Source organism: Spea bombifrons, chromosome 3 (genome assembly GCF_027358695.1).
Source record: "Spea bombifrons isolate aSpeBom1 chromosome 3, aSpeBom1.2.pri, whole genome shotgun sequence".
Classification (NCBI taxonomy): domain Eukaryota; kingdom Metazoa; phylum Chordata; class Amphibia; order Anura; family Pelobatidae; genus Spea; species Spea bombifrons.
The window spans coordinates 31346935-31360763 of record NC_071089.1 but is presented as its reverse complement, the minus strand read 5'-3'; positions in this window follow the sequence as shown (position 1 = coordinate 31360763).

The window sequence follows — 13829 nt, the reverse complement described above, 5'->3', positions numbered from 1 at the left end:
ACGTGACACCGGTTGCTCAATGCCAGTATGTCTCCTTTGTCCCAATCGATGTGAGGGTTGTGCCGACGTAGCCAGGGATGTCCCAGGATGAGAGAGGCATGAGGAGACTTGATTATTTCAAACGTGAGCGGTTCCTGGTGGGTTACCCCCACCAGTAGGGTTAGGGGTATGGTTTCCTGTGTCACAAGTCCTGATCCCAGAAGAGAGCCATCGACGGACGCCACTAGAGAAGGCGTTTCTTTGGTGCGAAGCGGTAAGTGGTGGTCCTTAGCCCACTGAAGATCCATGAACATGCCCGCAGCTCCGGAATCTATAAAGGCGCGGGTGGTCACCACATGATCCTCCCAGCGGATGGAGATGGGCACCGTCAAGCGAGTAGCGGGAGGAGAAGTCAAGCGATATGTGCTTAGGGTGCCTTCTCCGGTACATCCTAAGCGTTGTCTTTTACCGGCCTGGTGGGACAGGAGGGCAAAAGATGGTCGGCTTGACCACAGTACATACATAGTCCCTGTGTCCGTCTGTGCTTCTTTTCAGCCTCGGAGAGTCGACGAACGGTCCCAATCTCCATGGGTTCATCGGCAACGGACGAGGGGGATGTAGTGGATGGAGGTCTTGCGAGACCGGAGGTGAATAGTCCAGTTTTCCTTCCATGGTTGTTGTCTTGCAACCTTTCTTGGATACGTTTATCCACTCGTAGACACAGGGCTATGAGGTCCTCGAGATCCGTGAGGGTGTCTTGGAAGACGAGGGCGTCTTTGATCTTCTTGTTGAGACCACGTTTGAAGGCGGCTTTGAGAGCGCCCTCCTCCCAGTTGATCTCATGGGCTAGGGTCCGAAACTCCACGGTGTACTGAGCCAAGGTTTTGCGGCCTTGGTGAAGATCAAGCAACGAGGACTCTGCAGTCTCTTTACGACCTGGAGCGTCAAAGACGGTTCGAATAGCTTCCATAAAAGCGGGACAGTCCTCAAGGAGGTATGATTCTTGTTCAACAAGAGGGGATGCCCACAGCAATGCGTCTCCCTTAAGTAGCGATATAATAAACGAGACCCTTTTGGAGGATGTCTGGAACGCTTGGGGATGGTTCCGGAAGTGGAGCATACATTGGTTGAGGAAACCACGGCACTCCTTCGGATCCCCAGAATATTTTTCGGGCAGAGGAAACCTTGCGACGGCCCCCGTGTCCTCGTGTGAGGTGTCTCTGCGATGAGGAGAACTCACGGTAGGTAGTGATGTCAAGGAACGCAGCAGGTCTGTCATGGCGTCGACCTTTTGTTCCAGGGATTGGAGTTGAGCGGCCTGGGCGGCGAGACGCTGGTCCTGGAGTTCCTGACGTGCTTGCAGCCGTGCAATATCCGCGGGATCCATGTTTGACCCGTTCAAAATTGTCACGGGGTCAGGTAGCGAAGGAGGATCCAACTATGCAGATATAAGGACGTAGCGTAGTCCAGAAAACAGTCCGATCAAAAGGGCAACGGCAAACAGCGAAGTCAAAACGTATCCGAGGTCGAGGCAGGCAGATAAGAGGCAAAACGGTATAACAGGTCCGATGTCGAGGCAGGCAGGTAAGAGACAAAACGGTATAACAGGTCCAAGGTCAGGGCAGGCAGATCAGAATCGTAGTCAAAAGAACAGGCAAAGGTCGGTACACGAGGCAAGATAAATATCACAAGGAACAGCACACCCCAAAAAGTAATATACTTTGAACGGGTACAGAAGAGAAAACAAATGGCCTTTAAATAGGGAATTCTTACTCACAATGAGGCTGCTGCGTGCCGTGCGCGGCGTGCGTGCCGTGCTTCGCGTGACGTCATCGCGGCAGGCATCCGATCCGCGATCCCGGCGGTGAGAGGTGGTGACGCGCCTGCACGTCCCCGGTGTGCAGGCGCAAGCCCGAGCGATGACGTGGAGGCAGGACCACCCGTACGGTGTCGGCAGCATCGACGGGCGCGTCGCCGCGATCCCCTGGTGTGTGTGCCGCGGTCGGGTCGCGGCGGGGGCGGAGCCGCGACCCCGATGTGACCGCGCGGCGTCAGCGGCAGGATGGAGTGAGCTGCCGCGAGTACGTGAGGTAAGTGCCGCGGCGGCTCGCGTGACAAGAAATCTTTTTCTCAATACCACCAATAGATGGTATTATCCGACACTTTATAAGTTCAAAATATAAGGACCTGATATCCAATCACCGTTATCATAAATCCCACCCATAAATGTAATATACAAACTTGGCTAAAGGAATGTTTATAAAGTCAATGTTTACCCCTATTTCTCATTTTAAAGACTCTAGAGCCTTTCTTGGCTGTCACCTGTTTCAGATCCCTTGAGGAGGCTCCTATCTCATTTTAGATCTGTACTAAGAGGGACTGCACAGAGGTGTTAAAAAATATTGGGGGACTTTCCCTTGTTTTTGGTCCATTGATGAATCTAAGGAGCATTCTCCTAAAAAGACAGAGGAATTGGCAGTATGACTTGGAGTAGACATCTCTGAGGCCTCTGCCCGAGGTTTCTGTGATGCTGGTGAGAAAAAGCCAGTTACAAATCTATCTTTTTTATCTGTTCTTTCCCTGGGTTCTTTTTCTTTTTTTTTGAGGGGGTTTTAGATCCTTTTTTTTCATTTCTAATCCACTTGCAATAATTGCTTAACTGCACCCATACCTCCTTGTTCAAGTATCTCTTATATCCTGGTTCTTCTAGGTAGGTTGAGGTGGAATGAAGCGGACAAAGAGTACCTTAGTAAGGCTTAGCACCTGAATCCCAGACAAGCCTGTTGAACGTTGTTTCTATCTCAATTCAGTTTTATTATTTCATATAGACCCAGATCTAAAAATTTGAAAACTAATGCTTTTTTTAAGTTTATTTCTACTTCAGATGAAAAACCCAGCCCTGAACCCATTATTCCTCTTACCAGTATCTTGGCTTCTATCTCTACCCGAATTCACACTCCATTGTTACTTCGCATTCTAGCAGCACAGGACCTCGTTTTCACAGTCATTGACAGGAAGGCACATTTTTGGTTCCCGAGAAAGAGCGAGTTCACCTATTAGCCTGGGCGCATTCCTTATGCACCTCAGGTCACCCTTGTGCTTGTGGCAGAGCAGACATCATCGCAAGATAATTTTGGTCACATGGGTTTCAAGATAAAAAAACAACTAATCTTATTGATTTTTTTTATTGGGTGACTAAAGTAATTGATCAAGGTGGTGCGGTAGACATTGCGTATCTGGATTTCAGTAAGTCTTCTGACACTGTCCCACATAGAAGATTTATAAATAAACTGCAATCTCTGCAATCTTATTTGGACTCGTTCTCTTTAATATTTTATCAGTGATATTGCAGAAGGTCTTCATGGAAATGTCTTTTTGGCCTCTTTTTGCCTGATGATTTGATACCTTGCATTCAGTCCGTGTATGTCTGCTTACCTGCTTCATGTATGACCCCGGCTTGTCTGCTTACCTGCTTCGTGTATGTCCCTGGCTTGTCTGCTTATCTGCTCCGTGTATGAACCCAACTTGTCTGCTTATTTACTCCACGTATGACCTTGGCTTGTCTTTATACTTGCTCCGTGTATGATCCCAGCTTACCTGTTGACCGGTTTTGGAATTCCACGCTGACTTTGGAAATGGATTATTTAGTGAATCATGTTCTAAACCAAAGTTATCTACTAACTACTAGATTCGCTGGGTCTGCCAGCCTTCTCAAGGACTACTATCTATTTCTACATATACCTATAAGACAAATAAGTCAATGGGGCCTTATGGGATACACCCGCAGTTATTAAAAGAACTTGGTGGTGTACTAGCAAAATTTTATTTTATTTATTTATTTAACAAATCATTGGTAACATGAGTCGTCCCAGGGGATTTGAAATTAGTGAATGTTGTGCCCACTCACAAAAAAGCCAGTAGGGAGGAGTCGGGGAAATTAATGGAAACTATGTTATAGGATAGGATTGTTGAACATCTGATGTCACATGGGTTTCAAGATAAAAAAACAACTAATCTTATTGATTTTTTTGATTGGGTGACTAAAGTAATTGATCAAGGTGGTGCGGTAGACATTGCGTATCTGGATTTCAGTAAGTCTTCTGACACTGTCCCACATAGAAGATTTATAAATAAACTGCAATCTCTGCAATCTTATTTGGACCCGTTCTCTTTAATATTTTATCAGTGATATTGCAGAAAGTCTTCATGGAAATGTCTTTTTACTGACGACAATCATTTGCAACAGGGTTGATGTTCCAGGAGGGATAAGCCAAATGGCAAATGATTTAGATAAACTGGAAAAATGGTTAGAGCTGTGGCAATTGGTATTTAATGTGGATAAATGCAAAGTAATGCACCTGGGGCATTAAAACCCAAGGGCAGAGTATAGAATATTTGATACTGTCCTAACCTCAACGTGTGAGGAAAGGGATTTAGGGGTGATTATTTCTGAGGATTTAAAGGTAGGCAGAAAATGCAATAGAGCTAGCAGAATGCTTGGTTGCCGTTGTACAGAGTTCTGGTGAGACCTGTCGGAGAACTTCCGAGTACTTCTATACCTTGGGTTTCCAAATTATGTAGATATCTTTATCGAGCGGCCCGAGAGAAATCAGACACACAGACAAGAGTGTTTGTATAATAAGATTCCTGTTTATTATGACGCATTATGGATATACTTATAAAATCATACTGGAAATAAGGCCCTATCCTAAACCAATCATAATACATAAAATAGTTCTATGCCCTTATTAGTAAACATATTTATACAACTAATAGCGAAGAAGGTCAGGATGATGTATCCAGACAAACCTTCTGCTCAGTATCCAAACAAACTGGTGTTATCAGTATTTACTGGAAATATTCTGTTCAGGAGAACAGAATATGGGACATAGGTCATCCTGTATTCTTCCACAGACCTCACTTGGAGTGTTGTGTACAGTACTGGAGGCCATAAAGGGTTACTAAAATGGTTCATGGATTACAGGATAAAACTTACCAGGAAAGGTTAAAGGATCTTCATATATATATATATATATAGCGTGGAAGAAAGACGTGACAGGGGGGATATGATAGAAATATTTAAATACTTAAAGGGAATGAACACGATAAAGGAAGATAGTTTATTTAAAAGGAGAATACTACCACAACAAGAGGACATAGTATTAAGCTAGAGGGGCAAAGGTTTAAAGGTAACATCAGGAAATATTACTTTATGAAAAGGGTAGTGGATGCATGGGATAGCCTTCCAGCAGAAGTGGTAGATGTTAATGCAGTGAAGACATTTATGCCAGCATGGGATAGGCATAAGGCTAAGCTAGATATAGGATAAGGCCAGGTACTAAGGGGAGATTGGGAAGACTGGATGGGCCAAATGGTTCTTATCTGTCACTTTCTATGTTTCTATGCCATCAGGTGCAGGAAGGCATGGCGCAGTAGCAGCCCTAACGGTGCTCCATCGTTGCTGACCCGGATCATGCACCCACTACCCCTTCTGCCTGCTAATTACCCTTTTGATCACTGGACCGATACCTCGGATATTCCGACCTCTAGATTGTTTTTGGATTTTCCTTGTCTGCCGCCTGCCTTCTGATATATTTTGTGGACTGTTATACTGGCTTTCTAGTCCACCCCCAGGTAGCTCTTAACAATAAGCTCCCAACATTGGCCAAGTCTGAGTGAAAGACGCCGGATCTGGGTGCGAGCCGAAGGAGTTCTTTGTCTGGTGGATTGTCCCGCATGCGAAGAGATCTAAATATAATGGGCCTCTCTCCGCTGATGAAGGCTTCCCTGTGAAGTCTCCAGTCTCTCGCATCTCGCCAATGTCAGGAAAACCTGGAAATCTGCCATTTGTTTTTTATAGTTGTTGAACACAGTAAATGTATAAAAATGATGTAAAGTTACTGGTATTTGTGCAGAGTGAATGGGTGAAATGTTTTTTTTTTAATTGTCCATTCGGTATATGCCATATCTTTAGAAATAAGAGCAGACAAATATATCTACAATAAAATTTTGTTTTTTGATATATGTGCTTACTAAGAATTTGTAATGATTCAATATTGCGATGAGCGTACAAATTACACTATGGTCCATTCCTGTGTCATCTTAATATGAGCAGAAAAACAAAAGCCCTAAAAGGTTTAATAGCATTTGTATTGGATCCATCATGAATAAAGGACCTTGTTGGTAATATATGTTTCTACACTGAAATCTATAATTCATTTTAAAGTCACTTATTTTTCTGTGTTTACCCTAACGCAAAACAATATTTAGATCATCAGTAGTATCAAAGTGTGAATTTAAAGGTGCTGTTCCACTTTAAAAAAAACATAACTTGTGTTCTGTTGCATGTTAAGCAAACAAACTCTAGTCAATATGTAATTTTATCCTTTCATCGGAAGGTTTCAGCATGTACAAACAACAAAACAACAACCTTTATGTGTCTGTCTTTGTCGTATGGCAATTAAACACCCCCTGAAATATTGTGAATGAGGCAACATTTCACAAGATTTTTTAGCTTTCAGTTCAATGAATTCTAAATGACTCAGTTCTATAAAATTCAAGTAGGTGGAACAGCAAATTTTTAACGTTGTCATGGTAGATTGCTGTCCATTTTTCTTGGACATTGCTATCTTTACCTACAACCCAGCTAGAGATTGATATTCTTCAGAAGCATACAGAGAACCTTAGCCTACATGGCAAAGTGCTGATTGGGAAACTTGATCCCCTTTGTTTAAGAAAATCATCCCAGGATCCAAGTAAATCTATCCTTGCCACTTCTACTGAAACCTTCAATAACATGATATATAGATAGAGATATATGATTCTCTTAGAATATAATATGCCTGAAGAAACCTAAATGTACTTTCTCCACTAAAATCTGATCATCACTATGTATAGATGTGTGTTCTGTGCGGTGAAATAAATTAGGGAAGACAGAGAATTGAATCATATTTACTTTATTAAGTAAAATTGTAATATAAACATAGTCATTCTATATTTCATTATGGGTTGATCCAGAGGAAGACGAAAAAACCCTGTAGAAACTCTGGCCAATTATGTTTCATCAGGGAAAAAAATTGCTTCCTGACCCCAAATGTGGCGATCGGATTTCTCCTTGGATCAACCCTCTCATGAATATTGCTGTTTACATTTACTGTAATAGGTCGTTGTCTGACGAGATTACACGTAGCTTCCTTATCATTTTCTGCCAAAATAATAAGAAAATAGGTGGTGGATACAGACATAACAGGGTCCATAACCTCAAAGCTTACACATAGCTGTTCTGTTGAGAAATCGATAATGTGAAGGATACAACGAAAAGTAGATTTCTACAGGCAGATCTTATACATGAATACTGCATTGAAGCTGAACTCTAAGGGTAAGGATACAATAAAAGGTCCTAATTCACTGGATACAATATTAGAGATCCTAGTTAACAGAAGTGTTACTTTACTACTTCATTGATCTAAAACCTATACAATAAATATGATAAATACATACATATGAACAGGACAATACAAACAATGAACATTTTTGCCTTGTACAACATTATATAAAGGATACAGTTCAAGGAATATGGGACCCGGCCTACAGAGCTTCTGTCTTGATGGCTAGTATTCCTGAATTTCAACATACCAGGTTAAAAACCCCATGCCATTTAGAGACAGCTGCCGAGAGCAGCCAGAGATAAAAGAACTATCTGGTTGTGCTGGAAAGCTAATGTCAGGAGAGAACCAGAAAATCTGTCCCATTTTACACTTTTTTGCAGAACACATCGAGTAGCGCAAATGGTCACCAATCATAACGTAGAAACGTAAGTAAACACACAATGCCTTTTGCTCAGGGACATCCTAAAACATTTAATGTTCTTTTTTTTTTGCACGTTAAGCTATATTAAGCTTCCCGAAAAACAACCTTAATCTCGCCTATTTGCAAATTGGGAAAACAACATCCATAAAACGTTCAAAATAGTTAGGGGACGCTAAAAAAATTAGGGTGTTCAAAGATTAGCAGCAAAGCTCTTTTTACATTAAGCTGTTTAGATCGTACATTTTAATTAAATGTTACATGTGAATAATTTTTGGTATGTCTTACCAAAGTCCTGAAAATTTAAGAACATGTATAGATAGATGAACTATTGCATTGTGTAAAGACTGAAGATTGATATTTAAGTTCTTTTTTTTCATATTAAGGCACATTAGGCTCCCTGAAAACAAGCTGAATGTCACTCATTTTTAAATTGAGAATCCAAAATCCATGAAACTTCAAACATAGCTTTGGGAAGTTAAAATTTTAGGATGTGCAAAGTTTTAAGGCAATTGATTGATGTTTGGACACATTATAGTACATTAAGTTCCTTCTCAATTATTCTGTTCACATCAAGTATCTTAAAAAAAATAAATATGAATATTTTTTTGTATATTTGACAAAGTGTCCTGAAAAGTTGAAGATATCTTTGAATACATTGAATCTTGTTTTTTGAAGAATTTTAGATGGTTAATATTTAAGTAATTTCTTTACATGAAGACACATTAAGCACCCCCCAAAAAAGCTTAATGCCAATCATTTGAAGAGTGAGAATCCAAAATCCATGAAACTTCCAGGAAAGCTTGGAGGAGATTAAAAAATTAGGGTGTCCAAAGTTTCTATATGTTTCTATAGAACGACTCTTGTTTTTGGAAATATTTTGGAGGAAACCGGTTAATATTTAAGTTCTTTTTTCCTTTAAGAGCATGTATAGATAGATGGAATATTGCATTGTGTAAAAATTGAAGGCAATTGATTGAAATTGAAGTTCTTTTTTTCCATTATGCCACATGAAGCTCCCTAAAACACAAGCTTAATGTCACTCATTTGTAAATTGAGAATCCAAAATCCATGAAACTTCAAACATTGCTTTGGGAAGTTAAAATTTTAGGATGTGCAAAGTTTTAAGGCAATTGATTGATGTTTGGACACATTATAGTACATTAAGTTCCTTCTCAATTATTAAATTAAATATGAATATTTTTTTGTATATTTGACCAAGTGTCCTGAAAAGTTCAAGATATCTTTGAATACATTGAATCTTGTTTTGTGAAGAATTTTAGATGGTTAATATTTAAGTAATTTGTTTACATTAAGACACATTAAGCACCCCCCAAAAAAGCTTAATGCCAATCATTTGAAGAGTGAGAATCCAAAATCCATGAAACTTCCAGGAAAGCTTGGAGGAGATTAAAAAATTAGGGTGTCCAAAGTTTCTATATGTTTCTATAGAACGACTCTTGTTTTTGGAAATATTTTGGAGGAAACCGGTTAAAATTTTAGTTCCTTTTTCCTTTAAGAGCATGTATAGATAGATGGAATATTGCATTGTGTACAAATTGAAGGCAATTGATTGAAATTGAAGTTCTTTTTTTCCATTATGCCACATGAAGCTCCCTAAAACACAAGCTTAATGTCACTCATTTGTAAATTGAGAATCCAAAATCCATGAAACTTCAAACATTGCTTTGGGAAGTTAAAATTTTAGGATGTGCAAAGTTTTAAGGCAATTGATTGATGTTTGGACACATTATAGTACATTAAGTTCCTTCTCAATTATTAAATTAAATATGAATATTTTTTTGTATATTTGACCAAGTGTCCTGAAAAGTTCAAGATATCTTTGAATACATTGAATCTTGTTTTGTGAAGGATTTTAGATGGTTAATATTTAAGTAATTTCTTTACATTAAGACACATTAAGCACCCCCCAAAAAAGCTTAATGCCAATCATTTGAAGAGTGAGAATCCAAAATCCATGAAACTTCCAGGAAAGCTTGGAGGAGATTAAAAAATTAGGGTGTCCAAAGTTTCTATATGTTTCTATAGAACGACTCTTGTTTTTGGAAATATTTTGGAGGAAACCGGTTAAAATTTTAGTTCCTTTTTCCTTTAAGAGCATGTATAGATAGATGGAATATTGCATTGTGTAAAAATTGAAGGCAATTGATTGAAATTGAAGTTCTTTTTTTCCATTATGCCACATGAAGCTCCCTAAAACACAAGCTTAATGTCACTCATTTGTAAATTGAGAATCCAAAATCCATGAAACTTCAAACATTGCTTTGGGAAGTTAAAATTTTAGGATGTGCAAAGTTTTAAGGCAATTGATTGATGTTTGGACACATTATAGTACATTAAGTTCCTTCTTAATTGTTAAATATGAATATTTTTTTGTATATTTGACCAAGTGTCATGAAAAGTTCAAGATATCTTTGAATACATTGAATCTTGTTTTGTGAAGAATTTTAGATGGTTAATATTTAAGTAATTTGTTTACATGAAGACACATTAAGCACCCCCAAAAAAGCTTAATGCCAATCATTTGAAGAGTGAGAATCCAAAATCCATGAAACTTCCAGGAAAGCTTGGGGGAGATTAAAAAATTAGGGTGTCCAAAGTTTCTATATGTTTCTATAGAACGACTCTTGTTTTTGGAAATATTTTGGAGGAAACTGGTTAAAATTTAAGTTCCTTTTTCCTTTACGAGCATGTATAGATAGATGGAATATTGCATTGTGTAAAAATTGAAGGCAATTGATTGAAATTGAAGTTCTTTTTTTCCATTATGCCACATGAAACTCCCTAAAACACAAGCTTAATGTCACTCATTTGTAAATTGAGAATCCAAAATCCATGAAACTTCAAACATTGCTTTGGGAAGTTAAAATTTTAGGATGTGCAAAGTTTTAAGGCAATTGATTGATGTTTGGACACATTATAGTACATTAAGTTCCTTCTCAATTATTAAATTAAATATGAATATTTTTTTGTATATTTGACCAAGTGTCCTGAAAAGTTCTAGATATCTTTGAATACATTGAATCTTGTTTTGTCAAGAATTTTAGATGGTTAATATTTAAGTAATTTGTTTACATGAAGACACATTAAGCACCCCCAAAAAAGCTTAATGCCAATCATTTGAAGAGTGAGATTACAAAATCCATGAAACTTCCAGGAAAGCTTGGAGGAGATTAAAAAATTAGGGTGTCCAAAGTTTCTATATGTTTCTATAGAACGACTTGTTTTTGGAAATATTTTGGAGGAAACCGGTTAATATTTAAGTTCCTTTTTCCTTTACGAGCATGTATAGATAGATGGAATATTGCATTGTGTAAAAATTGAAGGCAATTGATTGAAATTGAAGTTCTTTTTTTCCATTATGCCACATGAAACTCCCTAAAACACAAGCTTAATGTCACTCATTTGTAAATTGAGAATCCAAAATCCATGAAACTTCAAACATTGCTTTGGGAAGTTAAAATTTTAGGATGTGCAAAGTTTTAAGGCAATTGATTGATGTTTGGACACATTATAGTACATTAAGTTCCTTCTCAATTATTAAATTAAATATGAATATTTTTTTGTATATTTGACCAAGTGTCCTGAAAAGTTCTAGATATCTTTGAATACATTGAATCTTGTTTTGTCAAGAATTTTAGATGGTTAATATTTAAGTAATTTCTTTACATGAAGACACATTAAGCACCCCCAAAAAAGCTTAATGCCAATCATTTGAAGAGTGAGATTACAAAATCCATGAAACTTCCAGGAAAGCTTGGGGGAGATTAAAAAATTAGGGTGTCCAAAGTTTCTATATGTTTCTATAGAACGACTCTTGTTTTTGGAAATATTTTGGAGGAAACCGGTTAAAATTAAGTTCGTTTTTCCTTTAAGAGCATGTATAGATAGATGGAATATTGCATTGTGTAAAAATTGAAGGCAATTGATTGAAATTGAAGTTCTTTTTTTCCATTATGCCACATGAAGCTCCCTAAAACACAAGCTTAATGTCACTCATTTGTAAATTGAGAATCCAAAATCCATGAAACTTCAAACATTGCTTTGGGAAGTAAAAAATGTAGGATGTGAAAAGTTTCAAGGCAACTGATTAATGTATGGACACATTATAATACATTAAGTTCCTTCTCAATTATTCTGTTCACATTGAGGCTTAACGTGGATGCGGGGAGAAAAGCCCTCCCCACAAGAAAAATGGCCGCCGCCGCACCGATCATCAAAGATCGTGGCGGAGGCAGGCTAAAAAATCTTAGGAAGTAATCTGTATCGCTTCCTAAGAATAAAGGCATTGCTGACATGCCTCAATATCGAGGTACTGCATTCAACCATGCAAGGTCAATGGAGCCCAGCTCATTAATCAGTCTGAGTAGTTAAAAAAATTAAATTGTTTAAACATTTTTTTTTTAAAAATATGGTAACGTAAAAATAATTCCCCAGTGTCACCAAAAAAAGAAAAAAAAATATATATAAATTTTTTTGAGCAAGTCCTGCAATTCACGGTATATCTTTATAAAAATTCCCGCATGGAAAGAGTTAAAATATTGGCCTTATAAATGCCTATAGGGTGCCTAGTTTTAAAAAATGTATGAGTTGATGAGGTAAATTGAATTGACCGGCTTCAAAGATGTCCCAAATATGGGATGTGGGCACAGACTGACCAGATGTCTAAACGGCAAAAAAATACACACCTCACAAAGGTGGCCTTTTACCTCCCAAATAACCCATGCATGTGGGGTATCACTGCGCTCAGGAGATGTTGCTGAACACATATTGGTGTTGTTTGACAGTGACATATACCTGGAGAGGTAAATGTATACCTGGAGTACAACGTGTATGAAAGAAATACAAAAAAAAATTACTATCATAAAGTTTGGCAAAGGCTGGTGGTAGAACTAGTGCATGTAAATGGTTAAAATACCAGCATTTCAAATACCTTGGGGTGTTCAGTTTTCAAAAATATTTGGTTTGATGGGGTAAATTGTATTGGCCGGCTTCAAAGATAACTGAAATAAGATATGTGGGCAGACTTGTTGACATGTCAAAATTCCAATTTGAAAAATGCACACCTCTCAAAAAGGGCCTTTAGTCCCCGAACAACCTAACAAACCCATGCATGTGAGGTATCGCTGCGCTCAGGAGATGTTGCGGAACACATATTGGGGTGTTGTTTGGCAGTGACATATACCAGGAGTAGTAAATGTATACCTGGAGTACAACGTGTGTGAAAAAAATACAAACATTTTTTACTACCATAAAGTTTGACAAAGGCTGATGTTAGAATTAGTGCATGTAAATGGTTAAAATACCAGCATTTGCAATACCTTGCGGTGTCTAGTTTTTAAAAAATATATGGTATCATGGGGTAAATTGCATTGGTCGGCTTCAAAGATACCTCAAATAGCATGTGGGGCAGAATGACCAGCTTTGGGGAAAAAATGGTTTTGAAATAGCAAAACGCTACTGGTACTTATTGCCCCATAACATGCAGAAAAAAGCAAAAAAAACACATAAAAACATTGGGAATTTCTAAATTTCTACAAATAGTAGAATCTATTTAGCAAGTTTTTTCATTTGTTTTTGCAGATGAGTAGAAGATTTTTGTGTTAAAGTGAGAAAAAGTCATTTTTGTAACAAAAAAATCACCATATTTTATCATTTTTTATAGTACATTAGATGATATGATAAAAATAATGGTATTTAAAAAAAGCCCTGTTTGTCCTGAAGAGAAAACAATCTATAATATGTGTGGGTGCACAAAATGACAAAGAAGAAAAATACAGCTAAACAGCAACACAGAAAAAATGTTAAAAGAGCCATTGTCCTGAAATATACTAAGAAACAGTCTTGTCATTAAGGGGTTAAGCATTAAGGGGTAATTTGTTTACATTAAGACACATTAAGCACCCCCAAAAAACAAGCTTAATAACAATCATTTGCGACATTAGAATCATGAAACTTGTAGGATAGGTTTGGGAAGTTAATCACTTGATGTGCAAAGTGTGAAGACAATTGTTTGAGTTTTG